Here is a 20,910-nt window from a genome sequence, read left to right as displayed (position 1 = left end):
TACTTAAAACACGAAATTGTTCACTTGTGCAAATTCAGTTTAGCGTATGGATTTTCTTTACGTTCGTGTGTTGCACTTTGACACAAAATACGCTGTGAGCCAGGGTTTGAAAAAACCAACCCACCTGGGCCCATATGTTTTTTTTTTTTCCGAAATATTTCAATGTCTTTGGAGCAAAAGTGTTAAAATGTGATTTATATTTCAAGATTGTTATTGTCACAACTTGCAACAAGTTTCTATTCACTGCTGTTTTGAAAAAATGTTCGCTATTTTGAAATTCTACATTTGATTGCCGAGAAAACCTACGCACCAAATTTAGAATGTCTCGTGCTTCTACTGTCAAAATTAGAACTTAAAAGTCCGAAAATTGCACCCTATATCGTTGATACCCGCTATTTTGAAAAATGGCCGCCATTTTGAAATTTTACATTGGATCCCCGCCAAAATATAAACAGCTAGTTTAGAATGTCTCGTGCTTGTTCTCTGAAACTTTCAACTTAAAAAAAAGAAAAAAAAAAAGAAAATTGCGCTTTGTAGCATGGATACGCGCTATTTTGAAAAAAAAAAAATGGCCGCCATTTTGAAATTTTACATTGGTATGCCGCGAAAATCCATACAGGAAATTTAGAGTGTCTCGTACTTGTACCCTGTAGTGTCAGTGGCAGTTTTAGCGGGTAGGCCGGGTAGGCACGGGCCTACCCAAAAATTTTGGAAAATATATAAACGCCAAAATATACAGTAAAGAATAAATATTTTTCCACTATTTATATTAATGGTAGATAATTATTTAACAAATAACATCAACCACTACTGTAAAAGTATTTTCCTACTGTCATTAATCAATCAAATATGTATATGGATCCATAAGCAAGGGATCAGGCCTACTCAAAATTAAAATCCTAAAGCCGCCCCTATGTACTGTATGTAGTACAGACAAATGAACAAATGTAGATCTAGTCATCCAAGGAGCCTCAGTGACGTTCGCCAAATATGAATACCAAATATATTAATTTAAAACAACGATATAATTCACGATTTATAAAGCAAATGTTTCAAAATGTCTTATGGGAAATAAATATTTTTCAGCGTAAAATAAATGGTCTTATTGTTGAAGTTCACTTCCGATGCTTTGTACGTTCAATTACGGGAATTTCCAGAGCACTTGTTGCAAGACGGTTCTTTCCCGGATATTAATTTAAAACAATTGACAAATATATAACTCATATTTTATAAAGTAAATGTTTCAAAATGTCTTGAATGAAATTAAATATCTTCCAGCGTAAAATAGTTCTATTGTTGAAGTATCCATTTCAAATGCTTTGTGCGTTTGATTGCGGGAATTTCTCGAGCACTTCTTTCACGACGGGCTTTTCCCTAAAATGTAGTTTTGTTTACTGTATACCGAAATTTCCACTAGTATGAAGTTTGAATTCAGCACTTGAAATAGTAAACGTTACGTAGTCTTCGGAACTTCGAGCGTTAAGCTTCTTAAATTTGACAAGAATTTTTACGCTATTGCTGGTGTTGATTCTACAGAATGCTTATTTGAAGAGTAGCAACAAATGACTGAACTAAACTGTTGTTGTTGGAAAACCTAATTTTACTGAAGAATGATTGTGTTACCATTAAGATAAGAAATAATACTAATAGTTCTACTAATGTATTTACATATTTACTGGTAGTACCGGCACCTATGGCCTTAAACCTGTCAAACGTATGAGGGATAACGTCCCTCGGCGTCACCGAGTCGGCGAGCACACTACTCATGGAAAGTATTTTATAAAATACTAGCAGCGTTCACCCCGCTTCGCTGGGGTCACCCCGGAACGCAATAAACCTTGTTAATTAGATAATTTTTACTTTTTCGCTTTCAAGTGATATGATAAAAACCATAGTAGATTCCAGTAAATGTTAACATTATATCGCCTGTCATTTATGTTAACCCGCCGAGTGACACGGTCATGCGGGTTGCATATAAATACGTTTATTTTTACCTATGATGAACTAACAAAGGATTTGTACGTTATGGACACTTGAATGGTCAATTATCTCAAGACACTGGTAATTAAAAATTAAAGTGATATGATAAAAACCATCTAGGGTCCAAATCCTAATAACCCCCCAAAAATGAAAGAAATTGGTTCAGCCGTATTAGCGTGATGAGGGAACAAAGGATTTGTGCGTTCTCTTTTATATATAAGATAAAATTGAATATTTTACTTCAAATAGATTATAAGCATAATCCATACATTAATTTGTTCTATAAGTATCTCATGTTAAGGGTTTTTAATTTATTCATTCAATGCATTCAGAACTTTATGGTCTTATGTTGAAAGTTGTTGTATATCTTAACGTGAAAGCATCTAATTCGTCCAAGGAAAGTCCAAAATCTGATAAAAATCACTTTCAATATGATCACTTTAGTTGTGCCAATAATATACCAACAAAAAGGTCAAAAACACAGGTGGATTTTAAGGTGGTTTTTTTCAGGTGGGTCCAACCCGAAAAAACTCACCGGGTTTTTTCGGGCTGTGCCCACTTGGGCAAACCCTTCTGTGAACGCTGTGATGACAGGTTATTTATTGAGAATGATTTAGGAAATTCAATTCCAATGGCGGGAGAAGGGTATAAAAGCCCATTGTAAAAATGAAATTAATTTAGAAAACTCTAAAATCACAGAATTATAATCTGAATATGATGGCAGGTCATCACTTGAGACTGGTCTTCCCAGTCTTAATTATTTACATTGCATCTCGAAAGGAGGAGAGGGAATTTAACCATTATTGTATGTTTCTTTTGAACCGTTGGACATGCATGGTCGAAATCTAATATATGGCTGCCTGCTAATACGAATACCATTACTTTGAGAGGTTGTGGAAATTCCCCCGAGAAGAGGGAGGGGCATTTCACTAATATCACATATTTCTTGTGACCCGTTGAACATCCGTATATGAAGCTTGGATTACGTATTGGAAGCTTTTAGTTTTAGAGAATACGAATTGTTCATCCACGTACACGAATTCAATATGAAAAATGCAGAAACAAGGAATTTTTTCTATTCCATATCTTGAATTGCTGGCATGAAATGTAAGTGGGCTTCTTGACTCATAGGATAGTGAGTGTATCATTATCGCATTCTTGACATTCTATTTCGAAGGAAAGTATTCTCTCATTTTACACGAAATTTATTACAGGAGATCTTTTTCCTTCAGAGAGAGTTACTCAGTTCACGAAGCCAATATGGAGAATACCATGGGAAAGGGCAAAAAATATTGTTCGTTGTAATATGCATTGGCATTTGCTAAAGCTTCATTTCACGACAGAAACAATAGTTACTGTATACTCTTCTACCAGATTCGCATACCATCGTGCGCACATGCTTCTCTTTCTCTATTTATTCACAATAATTACAACGACTATTTTACCGAGACAAGCCTTGAAACGAGCGTAACCCTCTTTTAGAAAAGTTCCTATTACCGGAATGTATGCGTTAATTTTGTGGTGAGACGTTGAGAAGTTAGCTAATGCTGAATAAAGCCCATGTTTTTAGCTCATGTTTTACGTCTCGGTTTTGGGCATCTTTATCGGTGATATGTGATGAAGTGCTTAGCGAAAAAATACTTCTTTTGTGATGCTTTCTCGGGATTTCTGTATTCCATAAATATCCGATGCCGTAGAATGTGTATTTGTATATGGCATGGTGATCTTCGTCTGAAGATCCCAGCGCACCGATGATCGTAAATAACACTCTGGTCATATTATTTGTGAAAGGTAATTTGCTAGTAATTTAAATATCTACTTGGTTTGATGTCACTGTCTGCAATGCTAGGACGACACCAGCAAACATCACCTAGCTCTTAACCCTCGCACTACTAACGAAGGGGTACTTTGTGCCCACCACAGTATGCTTTTTGTTTTTTGTAATTACCCTTCTAATCATTTTTTATAATTGTAAACAAAAAAAAAAAAAAAGATGTTGCTTAACATGTCCAGCTAAAGCATAAACCTTACGATAGTGCAAATTGAACATTAGTGTGCCTCATATATTAGCTAATTTTAAGTTGGTGGGCACAAAGTACTCCCCGTTGGTAGATGTGATTGGCATTTAGAAGTGTCACTTCTAAATTGCAGTATAATTAATAGCTGTTAGCTTTGTTCCGCGTACTATTCACTTCAGTCACTGTAGATTTTTGTGAGATTTTTTTTTTTTTTTTTTTTTGAAATATATGTAATCTTAACAAGTGGGTACAGAATCGCCCCCCTTGGTAGTCCGCGTTACAAACAATACCTAGGTAGTGCGAAGGGCGAAGATTGAGAGACTTGGGGTGTGGCAATATTTGTAGTGGAATTGAGAGAAGCTAGGTCATCGCCCTGCAAAATTCCTTTTTTTTCTCCCTCTCTCTTTCTTTCTTTCTTTCTGAATTCACTACGTCTGTTTGTGTGCTATTTGCGAATTTTTCGATTTTGATCCCTCCATTTTGAACATGTGTCTTCGTAAAACAACATACCGTAGGATGTTTTAACAGAACTCGTAAACAAAACATGTGGAAAAAATTTAGTACTCAAGAAAATTACAAAATGGATAGCTATATTACAAGAATGATTTAATGATTATAATAATAAAGTACATAGAACAATTGGTATAAAACCTGTATAAGTTAATAGGAAAAATTAATTCTTTTTAAGTTCGTTCTGGTAATTCTCAACTGATTTGATTCTGTTTTATGATGAAAAATATGAATATTTTATTTAGTTATACACTGTCGGAATGCATATTCTAATATGCTAAAGGAACGAAAGGGTCAGACGAGACCTTATTTTTTAACTTTGGACTTATTAAAGATGTGTTTTTTTTTGGTTTTGTACAATTGCATTCGTTTTGACGTGCACAAATTTTGGAGATTTCATCTTGAAGATAGCCGGATGCAAATTTAGTATGGTAAATGCTGAAGAAAGTTTGAACCGTTTTACATCAGAGCAAGAAATTTGATGTATCTGCAGACACACTTTGATACACAGAATACGAATATCGCGTCTAATCCGAGTACTTTAGAAAATTGCATTCAAAGGAGAATTTAAATATTTTTTTTTCTTCTCATTTCTTAAACGAAATTTGGAATATACAAAATACAAATACCTCACTTACTTACATGGAATTTTACAAATTCCATCCGCAAGAATGAGAAGTAAGGATTTAACAATTATTCTTTTTTTCGTTCTTTCTTTCATCAATATGTTGTACATAAAGGAACGAAATTGGAAATACGAGGCTTGTAACATTAGAATATAGGCATATGTCATCACTTGAAATTTCTCTGTATATATGTATAAAATAGTTTTGTTTTTCCGACTTGGGTGCTTTAGCAATAGAACGCTCATATATAGTGCGAAAGTTTCGTGGTTCTAGAAGGACCTGATTTAGGCATGAGCCTACGGAGCCTAGGATCAGGGCCTCAGAATTTAAGCAGCCTCTAAATTTAAGAACTACTTGAACTACGTCCGTGTGAATTTTCAAAAGAAGAAGAAATCTTAATTCATTTCTTTAAACTAGATGCATTTCCACTCCTGAAAAATGATGGGTTGTTTTCTTTATCATTTCTTTGGCAACACAACATTGCTTATCTAATTTGCATGCTGTAAACTATTTTGGAATTGTTCAGAACCTTTACGTGTTTCCTTCATCTTCAACTCATTGTTGGGAACTAATAGCAAATGAACTAAAGCCAAAGAAGTTAAAATTGACTCCAAAATCTTTATTACAAAGTGAGCAGCATAGTGCGAAGCTACAAAATGATTACAAATGGGATATGGGGAAATTTGTGCTGTTCTTCTTAATATATCTGAGGACCCTGAAATCAAGTTATCCGCCAAGGCAGAAGCAAAGTCACTTCTTAGAAAGCTGTGAAAAAAGGAAACAGCTGTCATGAGAGTTGTATGTGATTCCATTCTTGAACGAATTCACAAAATTAGCCAAACTTTGCAGGGAAGTTCAATAAATTTATGCAATATTCTGCCATTATTAGATAGTCTAATGACTCTTATTCAATCCGTGAGAGACAGTTTTGACATATGAGAGAAAAGCAATTCCATTAGTACCAATTACTGAGTATAAAGAAACACGAAAGAAATCCCCTCCCGAGAGTCGTTGTTTAGATGAGGTTGATTCAGAAAATGCTGTGTTATTTAGCTTTCAGGCATTCTTTCATTGTGGAGTTTTACTGTGCTGTGTGTAATTCTCTTCTAACTGAATTTGGAAGACGAAGAAATTCATATGCTACTGTAGAAAATAAATGTATATTTCTTTACAAGAAAGATGTTGCAACAGAAACATTGCGTAAAAATGTAGACCTCTTGTGTGTTAGCTACAAAGGAAAACTGAAAGATAATTTTGGGAATGAACTTGTTCAGTTTAAAAGTTGTGTAAATGTTCCGTAAAACCAAGAACAGCCAAATGATCCATCATTTCAGCTGCAGTATTTGAGAAAATCTGGATATACATTTCCAATTGTTGATACAGTATTGCAATGTACTATTCACTTTATTCACTTATATATTATATTTCACTTTAACGTGCACTTACTGTGCAAATGAAAGGTCATTTTCTGTCCTCAAGAGGATAAAAAATCGACTTCGAAGTACCATCACACTGGAAAAAGTGGATTCTGTTAGCCTTCTTTGCATTGAAAATGACGTAAGAAGAGCTTCGGACTTTGAGGGTGTAATTGATGAATTTTCAAAAGCCAAAGCAAGTAAAAAATCATTTTAGGGAAGTTTATGTAATTGTTATTATTGCTTTTTGCTACCATTATTAATGTTAATTACAACACTAAATTAGATATTGATAGATATACCTATACCTAATATAAGTTTTGTTGGTTTTCATTTTAACCCAGAGTATAATGTAAATTATGCATAGGCTATATTGATAATAATGCTAATATCATGATTATGAAATCTAAGAAGGGGTCCTAGGCAGGAAGTCATGCTCCGGGACTTAGAAAGGTAAATCAGGCCCTGGGTTCGAGCCTGTGTCATGTGAGTTTGCCCGTACGATTCTTTCCACGTTTTGATTCTATCAGTTTCCATTATTTTGTTTTGTCACGTACTTCTATTCTTGATCCTCCTTTTGCCTACAGAGGTCGCGTATTTTGTGTTTTTCAGGGAGACAGAGAACAGCTAAGCCTTGAAACAGCTTTATTGGGAAATGAATGAAAGATTACACATTTGCAATTATGCATAGAGTTAACACAACTTTGAGTATGTTCTGAAAATAATGAAGACTTTAGTTCTTTGAGTAAAACCAAGCTTGTCCCTGCCGTGTGTGACACTACAACTCGTTTGAACTAAATGTTGTTCCTGAAGTTATGGCATGAATAAGTTTCACCTTTAATTTTAGTGTTCGAAGGAGAGAGTCATTGTTCACTGTTTCCACACGATCGCGAAGTTGAAATCCATCTTGAAACATGTTTTATAGAACCTTCCACCACTATTTCCAATAGTCCATCCTTGCGATCGGAGGAGTTTCGGACATGATTTTCAAGACAGTGAAATTTGTGTACTCTATTAAATCCGAATGTGCAGCTTCGTTTCATGTTCAAATAAATTAACATTTTCAGTGTTGTTTATTGTTTTCTGAATTTAATACGCTCCACTCCGTCTAGAATGGTAAAGAAAAAAAAATAATTGAACTTTCTTTTGTATCTATTACAGGGTCACGTCTTCAAGGAGCATTATGAACGTACGTGGGTTGAATTTTATTTTTAAAGAAAGATATCTACAGGATCTTTCTAGTTGCATTTTCTGCCTATAATATTTGATTTAGAAGACTTGAATAGCATCACATCATCAAACAGGGGTAAGTTAGATATATATTTTTTAATATTTTTTAGTAGATTTATAAAAAAATACAATGGACCAGTCTATTCGTAATCTATGCAGTGACTTAGCTCTGTCCGTGTTCTTTTCAAACTATTTTTTTAAAAATAAACATTTTGTTTGTATTAAATATGCTTGGTTACATAAATTTACATGAATTAAATAAATTCACAGGAGAAACGTAGGCGGTTACAATCCCATAACATACCGACGAACCGCACCTAATTTCTGAATAAAAAACGTTCCTCATGCAGATTGGAAAGTTAGTTCATTTGTGTGCTAAATATGCATTAATTTCAGTTAGCACTTACTTAATTTATAGCGAAGTGAATATTTTCGTCATAGCCAGGTTCAAGAACTGTTTGCTTAATGAAAGTATTTTGTATATGTATATGGAAACTAACTAACTAACTAACTCTATGGCCTATGGAACCCGGAGGTTCAATGCCGCGTTCACAAAAGCTCTCCACTGACTTCTATCCTTAGCTAATTGGATCCAGTTTCTACTTTGTATTCCAATCTCTGCGAGACCCATCTTAATATTATCCTCCCATCTGCGCCTAGGTCTTCCTAATGGTCGTTTTCCGATTGGTCTTCCAGTCAAGACTTTGAAAGCGTTTCTACTTTCTTCCATTCTAGCTACATGACCCGCCCACCTAAGCCTCCTAGACTTGACGACCCTAACAATGTTGGGTAAACCATATAAATTATGTAATTCCTCGTTGTGAAGTTTCCGCCATTCCCCATTCCCGTTCCTTTTGGGTCCGAATATTCGTCTCAGGATCTTGTTCTCAAATACTTTCAGTCTATGTTCTTCCTTCAGAGTAAGTGACCATGTTTCGCAGCCATACAGAACAACAGGCATAATTATCGTTTTATATATTTTAAGCTTCAAATTCCTCGACAGAATTCGCGACGACAAGAGATTTTGAACCGAATAGTAACACGAATTTCCTGCTTTTAGTCGACATTTAATTTCTTCGTGAATATGATGTTTCTCTGTTAATATTGATCCTAGATATTTGAAACTATCCACTTTATCAAAAGTATTATTTAATATTTTAACGCATCCATAATTTGCTGTATTCCGGTCCCGACGCACTTCCATATGTATATGGAAATGCTCTCTTTATTCATAAACAATGAAACTCAGCTTTAAAAAAAAAGAAAAAAAAATCTGATAATATTGATGATTAGATCAGAACTATAGCAGAGACGGAAGAAAACAGCCAGTTTAGTTTCTAAATTTATTAATATAGAGAAAAACTAATAAATTCCACATGAAAGTTGATAGAAAAACGTGTTTTCGTCTATGTACATTTCGAACCGTTTCATTGCTTATATTCACAGTCGCTGCAAAACAAGGAATAGGAAAAAAAAGAAAACTGATCGGTGTGCCTAATTTTCAACCCGTAAATAATAAATCAAAGACGTACAAAAAGTCCTCTTTCATGGATAACACGCGTGTCTCCGATGTGCCTGATGCCTGTGTTGTAGTTCTGATTCCACTTGAAACAGTAGGTTCATTTCATATAACATCGATGTCGAAAATCATTCACTGAAGACGTTCAAATAATGCATTCTAAATTCAGCTGTTAAACCAGAGAATATATTCTACCTGAATACAAACGTTACTTTATGAATATTTCACAAAAGAGTTGAATGTGTTGGGTTTCTTGTTAGTATGAGGGGAAAAAAAATCGAGTGACCACAAAAAGATTCATCAGCCGAAAGTAAAGGACGTATAAAGGTTGCAAGAAAGGAACACCCAACTTGTAGACTCTCACATTTCAAATACAATAATCCACATGATACGGATCTAAAATTTTACTCAAATACATTAATAATGTAGAGAGGTTAGTTATGGAGTCATTTTTAAAATCAAATTAAATATCCAGATTTAAACTTGTAAAGGAGTCAGTTGGATCAGAACTTGACACTAAAGCTGTTTTCCGAATGAAGTAGGTTCTATTAGTTTCGAATTTGGTAACTCAGAAGGCAGATAACATGGTCACATTATTAAAAAAATAAATAAATGAAACATAAAAACAAAATCTGTGTAAACGTATTTGTGCAAGCTGTTGTGTTAATTTTATTTCTCTGTTATTCTTTCAAAAAGTTGATAAAAACGTAGTTGGCTGTACAAAGAAAGTACAGTGATATTTGTATAATGAATTACGAGTGGCTGTTCTTACGTTACCTAAGTGGAATTCATTCTTTAAAAAAAACACAGGATTTGAAGTGTTTGGCTTCAGAAATTATCGTTTGATGCCAAATTAAGAAAAGAAACAAAATAGTAAAATAAAAACTTTTTATTTTTTATTTATTTATTTATTTATTTATTTATCCCAATTCATATAATGACGGTAAGGTAATTTCAGTTCTAGTTCGCTCGAGTGGCAAAGGTCCAGGTTACGCCCACTACTCACTCAAAATCAATACTGTTAGCTAAACGTCACAACATTCAGTGAATGCATTTACACTTACGAGGTTACATACTGTGGGTTTAACTTGAGTAAATATTTGTCTGGTTTAAACATAAATTATTATTATTATTATTATTATTATTATTATTATTATTATTATTATTATTATTATTATTTAAGAGTGATAATATTCTTCATATTACTACAGACGTGGACAAATTATTAGCATTTTTTTGAAATTCATGGAAATTTGTTGATTTATTGCATTTCCTAAATTTTGCTGAAGAGAGCTAGTCATTTGTGGGACACTACGTGACTATGTTATCACTGAGCGACATTTGTAAGCTGTTTGTGAGTTCTTACATGACAGGAGAGTGATGATTCATCCAGTAATCTGACGCAACATGAGGAAACGTGGTTCTCAAATGAGAAATGTTTGAATGGAGAAAAAAACCCAGGGAGAACATAAACTCGTCTTCGGAGCTAAAATCGCTGATCATGTTCAGTTAAAAGCCTTTCTTGATACGAAAAGGACTTACTCGAGCAGTTACTGGTTCATTTACGAGTGTCTTGTGTGCATGTAGGGTGGTTCAAGTGTGATTTTGTGTGTTTGCTTGAAAAGGATTCTTTGAATTGTTGCGAACTGTGGTTTTGGAGTAATGGATAAGAGAAAACATGTGTCGCCAAAGAAACGAGTGATAATACGGACTCTGTTGAACTTGAAAAGCATGTCAAAGATCCAGATTAGCAGAAACGTAGGGGTCAGTGCATCGTATGTTACAAGATTTGCACAGAACTTAAGCCGTGGGAATGCATTGACACCAGAACGTAAAGGTGCTTGCGGCCGAAAATCATCGCTATCAGCCTATGCAGACAGACTGTTGGTAAGGGAATAAATAAAAAAATCGTCGAGCAAGTTCTACACAACTACAGGGAATGCTTGCAAATGCTGGTGTCCATGTTTCATGTAGAACTATTAGTCGGCGATTGTTTGACAGAGGGCTGAAAGCTACGCGTCCCAGCAAGAAACAAAAACTTGACTCCGGCGATGGTGAAGAAACGGTATCAATGGGCGAAAGATTACTAGGATTGGACTGCAGATGATTGGAGAAGGATAGATTGATATTTTATTTGTCATTTGAGTTTGATAATACATAATTTAACTTATAATTTAAGTGTAATTTGATAGATTGCGAATGTATAGGTTGCCTGTATTGTTGTTACTGAACGAATGTTAATGTAATTTATGTGGACTTCATAGTCATGAAAACATGTCATTTGTCCACAGGTTGTATTCAGTAATGAGATTATAATTTCTGTAGAAGACGAGAACTCCCAGTATGCGAGTAGAACCAAAGGCGAAGCCTTTAAGACAGATTGTGTAAGACAAAATGTAAAATATCCAACAGGAGTGATGGTATGGAGCTGCATTAGTGTGAAAGGAACGGAACGTCTCTATGTAGAAATAGGAAACATGAACACAGGGTAATATCAGAAAGTCATCACAGAACATCTTTTGCCACAGTTGCGTGAATGGTTTCCATCTGGGGACCCGATTTTTATGCATGATAGTGTGCCGTGCCATAAGGCTAAGGCTGTTTCAAAGACTTCGTAACAGAAAGGCTTCAGAGTCCTTCCATGGCCTGGAAACAGTCCAGATATGAACTCTATAGAGTCTATTGGGCCCTTTCTGAAGAAAAAAGTTACGGAGTGGCATCCAACTTTAAGAAACCAGCTGATAGAAATGGTAAATAAGTATGGCACGGTGATCCAGAAATAAAGAAATTTTGCTGTACGTTAATAAACCAGATGCCAATACGAATCCAGGCAAATTGTCAAGTCAAGTGTTTTCATACAAGGTGTCAAAATACTGTAACTATACATATAATGTAGTGGTATACAAAATTATTCAGATATTAAAACATTTCCACACTTATTCTCTCTTTAATATGTGATTTTCTTCAATTTTTACGTGAAAATCTTAAAATTGCTAATAATTTGTCCATGTCTGTAAACTACGTAAATTAAACTTCATGGATTTACAGATCACCAAGGACTATGACGTACCAGATGACTTTAGTTGGGTGATGTGTGGTAAATAAAACATCGGTTCTCATTGTGTTATATTTTTTAGTTCTCTGCTACGTCTTAATTCTGATCCCTCCCCAAATACCTTGCTATGCTGGGTCAAGGGGCAACATTATATAGCCCAAAAGAGAATCCTGGAGCACGAACTATATAAATAAAATTCACATTTTTATTGTTGCTCGTAGATTGCAAGAGAAACTATCTTGAAGATACGAGTGCTCTAATCTATAATTATACATAGTTATAGTATATATAGTTATAGTGTATATATAGTTATAGTGAACTGCTCATCAATACACTCTAACAGCGGTCGAAGTTCAGACAGTATGCGGTGGTATGCCATACCGCCTCTTGTTTTTCAATGATGAAGGCATACCATCTCTGGCTTTTTAGTGATCAAGACCTACTGTCACTGGAGATAGATGATAAAATACCTTTAATAAATCGATTTTTATGACAAATAGCTTTGCACGTAAAAATATTTTATTTCTTGTGTAGAAGTAATTTCTAAGTTGACAACACAGACATTTTTATTATCTTTTTCCTACCTTTTGTTTTTAAAATGAGGTGTCTTCAAAGAAGTTCATCTAGGTTATAGTTTGATGTGCCATATTGAATTGTTTCTTTCTTATGTGTGTGTGTCTTCTTGCCTTAATCTATATAAATGCCATGTTTTGAGCATGGGCGGATCTAGAGGATGTCTGCTGGAGAGTGGATCTTCCGGAGGTTTGGGATACTCCTCAGTGAAGTGGGGGCTCCGGAATTTTTCCCACAAAAAAATGTTAATATAAAAAACTCGGTTCTTGAGCGTTTTCCTGTATTATTCTCTATAATACAACATAAGATTTTTTTTCCAGAAAGTTGTTGGCAACAGTCTTTCCATGTCCCCCCTGTAACTACAGAGTAGCTCTCCAATGGTTTTCAGTCATAATTAGAAGTGCAATCTTTTAGGCAACATACCCTCACTGCCTTTTTCCACTGTAAAAGGATATCTATCGATAAAAGTGGTCTTTGGAAAAATAACTTCAGAACCAACGTCGAACTTAAAGATTCCATTTCACAAAACAATGGTTTAATAACAAAGCATTTCTAAAGGTTGGAATGTACAGGAACTTGGATCTGCCTTTTCTTATTCCTGCTTTAAAACTTCAAAGATATTTCATTCGAAATGTCTACAAAATAGTTGGTTGGCTCGGTAAAATAATTATCAGAATGTATCTGGCTATTTAAGGTTCCCTTGTTCACTGACCAAAGACTGATACGTGGATGATAGTCTCCACTGCACTGTGTCTATTAAATTTGCTATTTCATTTTGTTACATTTCATAACATTATTCCACGTAGAATGTACTCCGTGAAAACAAGATAGTTTATTATGCAAATAGTAGTTGGTATAATCTTAATCTGGTTAATTATCACAAAGGGAATTTTCACTTAAGATGTGCAGTTAAGATTCCTGAAAACTGTTAATGAACTTTACAAACTAGACATCAACTTAACAATGAATGAACTAAACAAAGAAAGCATTATTGAAACATGAACCTTCACACAGGGGCGTCATTTAGGGGGGGGGGCAGGGAGGGGCATTTGCCCCCCCCCTGAGTTTGAGATTTATATAGATTTTATCAATAGAGTAGTAGTAAATGAGTGAAAAACGCGAAATTTTACTTATATCGAGAGGTTTTGCCCCCCCCCCCCAAAGCAAAATCTGAAATGACGCTCCTGCCTTCACAGTGTGTGAAGATAGAATCATAGGTTGTATGAAATGTACCAGAATACGAAAATAAAAAGAGAGAGGGGTGGAAGAGACTACAGTTGATGAACGTTATTAGAAGGGATAATTGCTATGTGAAGGAGCATCGTAGTAGATGGAAGCTTTTCGGATTGAATTTGAGTTTAGCATCCTATTCAGTAGCGATGGTATATGAGAGGTAGATGTACAGCTGAACGTGGGATCTGAGCCACATAAACTCCCACCGGAAATCGAACCCGGGTCTTCCACGCCAAAGGCGCGTACACCTCTCCATAGCAACAACCTTGTAAGTAGAAAGCCGGCGTAAACGGTTATCCCCACATTATAATTTCTTTTCATTCCGTTATCTGAATTTTTACAAAGCCAATGAATACTATGATAGTTCTGGAACTAGAATATTGAACACTCATAAATATATTAATTCATACTTTTATTTTTACCCATTTAATCAACAACTTTCCTGTAACAAGTTCAGAGCCCAACAGTTGTAACGTTTCAAACTTTGTCCACAGCTTTCTAAATTGTAAGAAAATACTCAACTATGGCCTATGGAACCCAGAGATTCAATGCCGTGTTCACAAAAGCTCTGCACCGATTTCCGCCCTCAGCTAGCTGGATCCGGTTTCTACATTGTATTCCTATTTCTTCGAGATCCATGCTAATACTGTCCTCTCATCTACACTTAGTTCTTTCTAATGGTCGTTTTCCGATTGATCTACCACTTAAAACTTCGAAAGCGTTCCTACTTTTTCCCGTTCTCAATACATGACCTGCCCACCTGAACCTACTAGACTTGATGGCCCTAACAATATTAGGTAAACGGTATAAATTATGTTGTTCCTCGTTATGAATTTTCTGCCATTCCACATTCCTCTTCCTCTTCGGTCCGAATATACACAGTAGATTTTGTTCTCAAACACTTTCAGGTTGCGTTCTCTTAAAGTAAGCAACCACGTTTCGCAGCCGTACAATATAATAGGCATAGTTATCGTTGTATATATTTTAAGCTTCACATTTTTCGATAGGATTCGCGAAGGAAAAAAAAAATGAATTATAACACTAATTCCCTGCTTTCAGTCAAAATTTAATTTCTTTGTAGATACGGTTTTGGTATGTTAATGTTGATCCTAGATATTTGAAAATATCCACTTTGTCGGAATATTATTTAATATTTTAACGTATCTATAGTTTGCATTATTACAGTCACGGCAAACTTTGATATATTTAGTTTTCTCTGTATTTCTTTCTATTGTCCTCATATTATCCTCTATCAGATTTACGTCATCAGCATAAGCAGTAACTTCGTGAATACCATTCATCTGTAGGGCCTGATTGCTATCTTTCATTTTCCTTATAACGTAGTCCAGAACAAAATTGAATAATAATGTTGACAACACATCTACTTGTTTTAGGCCATTCTCGATGTGAATATTCATGGACAGATAGTTTCCTACTCGAACTTAACTGTGGGATTCATTTAAATACGACTTAATTAATCTAACTAGATTTTTCGGTATTTGAAATTCTGTAAAAATGTCATACAATGTTTCCCTCCTAAGAGAATTGTAGGCCTTTCTCAAATCAGTTGATGCTCCAGAGTATTGTATTCCCATTTCTTTTTGAGTATTTGATGAATGGTAAATATCTGGCCGATAGTTGATCGATTTAATCTAAATCCACACTGATAGTCTCCAATAATTTCATCTACATATGAGCTAAACCTTGCCAACAGCATATTTAAGAGAATGTTGACAAAAGAGAGATGCCATGATAATTATTACAATTAGTTTTTTGTGAATTGGGACAATGAATCTTTCTACTCTTGTAGCAATTCCTCCTTGTTCCAGATGAACCGAATGAGTTTGTGTATCTCATTCCACAGCTTTTCCCCTCCAGTTGAAATTAACTCAGCCGGAATTTCGTCTATACTGGAGATTTTTGTTTATGTAATTCTTTTAATTGCTATAAAGAAATAAGAAAATAGTTAGAAGCAATTTGTTTATTTATTCGCAATTTGCAGGTATTACTTACTTATTTTTCATTAATCTGGCGACACTGGCGCCTAGTCTCACAGATCTATTTGTTAAATTTTAAATCTTTACCAAATAATTTTTGTTTAAGTAAAAAGTTCAAAAGTTTCAGTGTTCTCACAGGGTAATAAATCATGTTTAGAAGTGGCCACTGAAAAATAAAATGTTCAATTTGAACCTCAATTAGAACCAACGGCCAGCTACTAAAGATATACCACATTGACTTGATCCCTAGTCTTCCGTTGCAAGCGCTGCTATCGGCTGAAGGAATTCCACTCACTTTCTCTCGCTTAGCAACAGCTGAACCCTTATTGGCTCAACGTCTGGGTGTGTGAGGGTGCGAGCTTTAGTTCGCATTTTTGCCACGGCTCAAGACACAAACATGGACATTACGCAAAAATGATGAAAAACGAGTGGACGCTTCCGAAATGTGGGTGTGGAGAAGAATAGAGAGAATTAGGTGGATCGAGCGGAAAACGAATGAAAGGGTGTTAGAAATGGTGGGAAGAAAAGAACAATTTTAGATATCATTAAGAAGAGGAAGATAAACTGGTTGGAAGGAACATTGGCTAAGATGGAACTGTATCATGGGGGACGTGCTAGAGGGTATGGTGGCAGGAAAGAGAGGGAGGGGACGAAGGAGTCTACAATTAATGAACAATATCAAAACAGAGAAATCGTACGTGAAGGCGAAGAGGTTAGTGGAAGACCGTGGAGCAGGGAAGCTTCTTAGCTGCAGCAAGTGATCTGCCAATAATGGCTGAATATCTATCATCATAATGATCGAGTTATTATGAAATATGATGATGATGACTAAACTCTAAAGAAAATAAAAAATCTATTGTAGCTGTGTGGTGGTAATATGAGCCTAGGTGGAAGCGCAGAAAGAAATCTGGGAGATTGTGGAGCTGAAAAGCTTGCGGCATAACATTCAGTGTTTCCCGCGGATCCCATATTGGTGACCTCGGGCTTTTCCCGTTTCCTCCCACTTTCTTCGTTCCACCATTTCATTCATTTCTCATCATGACCGTCTCCTTTAGCCTAGCCGGCATAGGCGTGGGACGTAAAACTCAAAAATTTCATTCCCATATTGGTGAGTGGAGGTCCTCAGAAGTATAGTGAAAACCCCAAACAAAGAGCTAGTTATCACCCCTTGGAGAAAAATATATTAATATTTAGAAGTTACATCTACTGTTAAAGCAGTATATCTATCACTTCTAAATAAAGTAGTGGTAATGATAAATTCTAATTCAAGAACTCAGTGGTAGAACGTTCACCTCTGGTGCATGTGGTCCTTGGTTCGATTCCAGCTCGCGCCAAGTGAACTTTGTGGTGGACAAACACCGTGTGCGTGGATTTTCTCGGGGCTCTCCCGTTTCCTTTCACTTTCTTAGTTCCACAATTTCATTCATTTCTCATCACTATCACCTCCTTTAGCCTAGCTGGCATAACCATGGTACGTAAAACTTAAAGATTTCACTTCATTTCCTAATTCAAGAAAATGAATGGAGAGTAAGGAATTTACATAACCTTAGTTTTTAGGAAATAGTAAGACTAACTGTGGCATTTATCTATTTTTGTAGGAGCCAGTGGCGTAACTACGTTTTATGCCCCCCGCCTCCGCAAGAGAATACCCATGGCCCCCGCCTTAACAATATTCTATTTGTGTGTGGAATGATAGGTAACAATAAATAGCCATACTTCCCTGTATCTGTGAATAATGAATTAAATGCATGCAACTATAGGCCTAAATGTTCATAAATGGAAACCACTTTCTTATACATATAATTTATTCAATAAGCTTTAGAATGGAAGATGGACTTTGCAGTCACTTACGTCAGTCTTCATGAAAAAGTAGCAGGAATTAATTGAATGGTTTCTTTCTTACTTTCTTGTCAGCAGAATCCTTTACTAGACTAGGGCCATCGTAACCTGAGCTCTGACAGAGCTAATATCGTGTAAGTTGACGACAGTGTTGCGAACCGTCATAGCAAGAAGAATCAAAGCGACCGCATGACTGAACAATAAAGGAATTTAATTACTTTATCACTGATTAAATCAGATTATAAGTTGAAATATTTACAAACTAGATATTTAAAACAAAAAAAAAAAAAAATCGTACTTCACTTTACTCCTCAACATTCCAGCACAACGTAGTTCCACTAGGCCTAAAGTTATTGCCACAATAATGAACACTTTTTTTCTTTTTCCACTTATTGGCACAACTCTGTCCTTTTGACAAATTTGCTACGTAAATAGAAGTGGGGTTACATGGAACAACAACCGGTCCACCTCCCCATCGCCGCAGGGAGTAGGTTTTCGTGGAATTGACAGCGAAGAGGGTAGTGAGTCTGTACGGCTCTTCTAAAGTTCAAGAGTAATGAACCATTATTTGGAATGTCAGGCTGAAATGAGTATAATTTCTAATGATCTTTGTAGGAAATTTGTTGACATAAGGAAAAAATGTACCTACATACTCTATATATTACAGAGATTGTTATAATGAGCTTTTCATAAGGACTGATTTAGAAATTGAGTGGTTGGAAAGTAACGAACGTGATCCAGCTATGTTTGTCTTTTCGTAGAAGACATTTTTTCACCAATATGTGAAGGGGAGGATAGGTTTAGACCCACAAAAATACATTTGAAAACACTAGGTTGTTTCCATGGTAACCGAACAGTGTTGTCGCATTTATACCTACTCATTACTGTGAAAGTTTTTGGTGTTGTTAGGTTGTTTTGATTTTTTGTGCTATCATCTCAGTGCATTGGTGTGAATATTGTGGTGTAATCATTGTTATTTTCATTCATCAGTGGAACATAGTTTGTATTCGTATTATTCACATAGACCTAAAATATAAATTCAGTATGTGTATGTGTGTGTATGTGTTTATGAACATAATGTCTGAAGTGCGTAAGAAGTGCGGAAAGGGGGTGCCCTTGACAAGTCAGGCACGGGAATTTGTGTTTAATTTTAGGGAATATTTCGAAAAAGAACGTAACGAGTCCTTTATTGCCATTGAATAAAGTGATTGAAAGAGTAGATTCAGCTTTATACATTAGCCCTACAACTGTGAAAGGAATCACAAAAGAGAAGTGCCCGAAAGACCTCGCTGAACCGACAGAAATTTTATCCACCCTAGGAAAAAAGCGTAGGATTTCTACAGTAAACGGAATTAAATTGTCTACAAGTGAAAGCCATTCTCTAACGTAAGTAGTTTTCATTTAAAAAAAGATATAACATTATGGGTCTTACGCAGAGACGTTCTGACGCGTGTTTAGTGTCATACTAAAGAGTTGAATTGATTTTGAGTTTAACTCTCTTTCAACAGCGAGGCTATATGAGACGTGGACCTACTGATTAACATGGAATCCGAACCACATGAGCTCCCGCCGGGAATAGAACCGGGGCTCCCATGCCAAAGGCGTACGCTAACCGCTTAGCCACGAAGAACCCCGATCTCATACTAAAGAGTTCGACTAACATATGTTTTCATGCAGTAGTCAGGCATTTAGTATGACGCAAACCATATGTCAAAACGACTCTGCATAAGGCCCTATGTGTTTAGAAGTAACGGTTGTTTTCTTTACGATTTTGTAAACTATCTTAACGCAATACTAATTTGTTTGTTTCTTTTGTCTAATACTTTCGTCAGGCATAATGTTAAATAATATTTTTGTTGTAATACATATATGATTCATTCCCACAAAATGTGCCCCTTGTTATATTTATATTGTTACAGAAGATAAATGTGGCAACGGCGCTTGATCGCACGTGAGAGTTGTCAGAGCTCTTCTTAGCGCGGCCTTACTTTAACTCTCATACATCCAGTTTTTCAGCTTCGTTCGCATTTATTGAGAGCAGTGCTAGATTACTTAATCTTTTTGGTCTATTATGCTTCTCACAGAGATTTTATTATTATTATTAATTTCAATTTTGAGAATGACCTCTCCGCAGAACTGACAGAGATAGGGAGCGTCAGAAACAACAAATACGCGATAATAACTTGTAAAAAGCTATATGCCAATGACATATTTTACAATTAAGAGCCTTGGTCATACAGAATTCTGAACCGTTATTTCAGATTTCAACTGTTTCACAAAGCAAATTACTCCCATCAGAACAAAGAACCAATATCACAACTCTAAGTTGTTTGAAGTAACTGCTGTTCTTAGAATTTCATCATCAGTAAGATGAATTATATTGGCAGGAAACAAAAAGGAAAATTTGGATACCCTAACGCCCAAAGGTGTAAAATACAATGTAACTTTAACTGTGAATTTAGTTATGTCCTATAGTTTAATATAGATGTTAATTCTAAAGGTTGATTTACTGTCACTGAGAAGGGTGAATCAAGTACCGACTTCTGGGGGGGGGGGTGTCATTTTGCTACTTTTAAGGGCTCCAAACTTTGGGATGGGTTTTATTTATATATATAAAATAAGAAAGTTTCCTCTTCTGGGGGGGGGGCGATCGCCCCCCCCTGGATCCGCCCCTGGTCACTGAGACGACTATCTTCACATAACTCATCAAAATAACGTTTGACTTTTTTTTTGAATCGTTTGCATCTAAACGATGGCTGAATATTCCACTTCTCACACGGTTTAATTGCTTCTTCCTTGAGATATAGCCGAAAAAAGGAAAAGGTGGCAGTACATTGCCAACTAATGCAAAACTGAAAAGCATGTTGACTCGACCTATTAGGAGACTAGGGTGAAGGATCCCCTTGGAAGTGTCG

At 35.7% G+C, this 20,910-nt stretch overlaps 1 protein-coding gene across 4 annotated transcripts in view; it reads left to right on the top strand.

Annotated features, from left to right (window-relative positions):
• Window positions 1–20,910, top strand: part of Ipk1 (Inositol phosphate kinase 1) — a 794,094-nt gene that overhangs the window by 20,513 nt on the left and 752,671 nt on the right. For all 4 annotated transcript variants that reach the window (XM_081761268.1, XM_081761270.1, XM_081761269.1 and 1 more), the window contains exon 2: window positions 7,711–7,855. The gene's annotated coding sequence lies outside the window, so the exon portion shown is untranslated. The remainder of the gene's footprint in view (window positions 1–7,710; window positions 7,856–20,910) is intronic.

The sequence above is a fragment of the Thermobia domestica genome, chromosome 6 (genome assembly GCF_964235325.1).
Source record: "Thermobia domestica chromosome 6, izTheDome1.hap1.1, whole genome shotgun sequence".
In the NCBI taxonomy this organism is placed as follows: domain Eukaryota; kingdom Metazoa; phylum Arthropoda; class Insecta; order Zygentoma; family Lepismatidae; genus Thermobia; species Thermobia domestica.
Note: the sequence above shows the minus strand (reverse complement) of the source record. Positions and strands in the feature narration are given on the sequence as shown.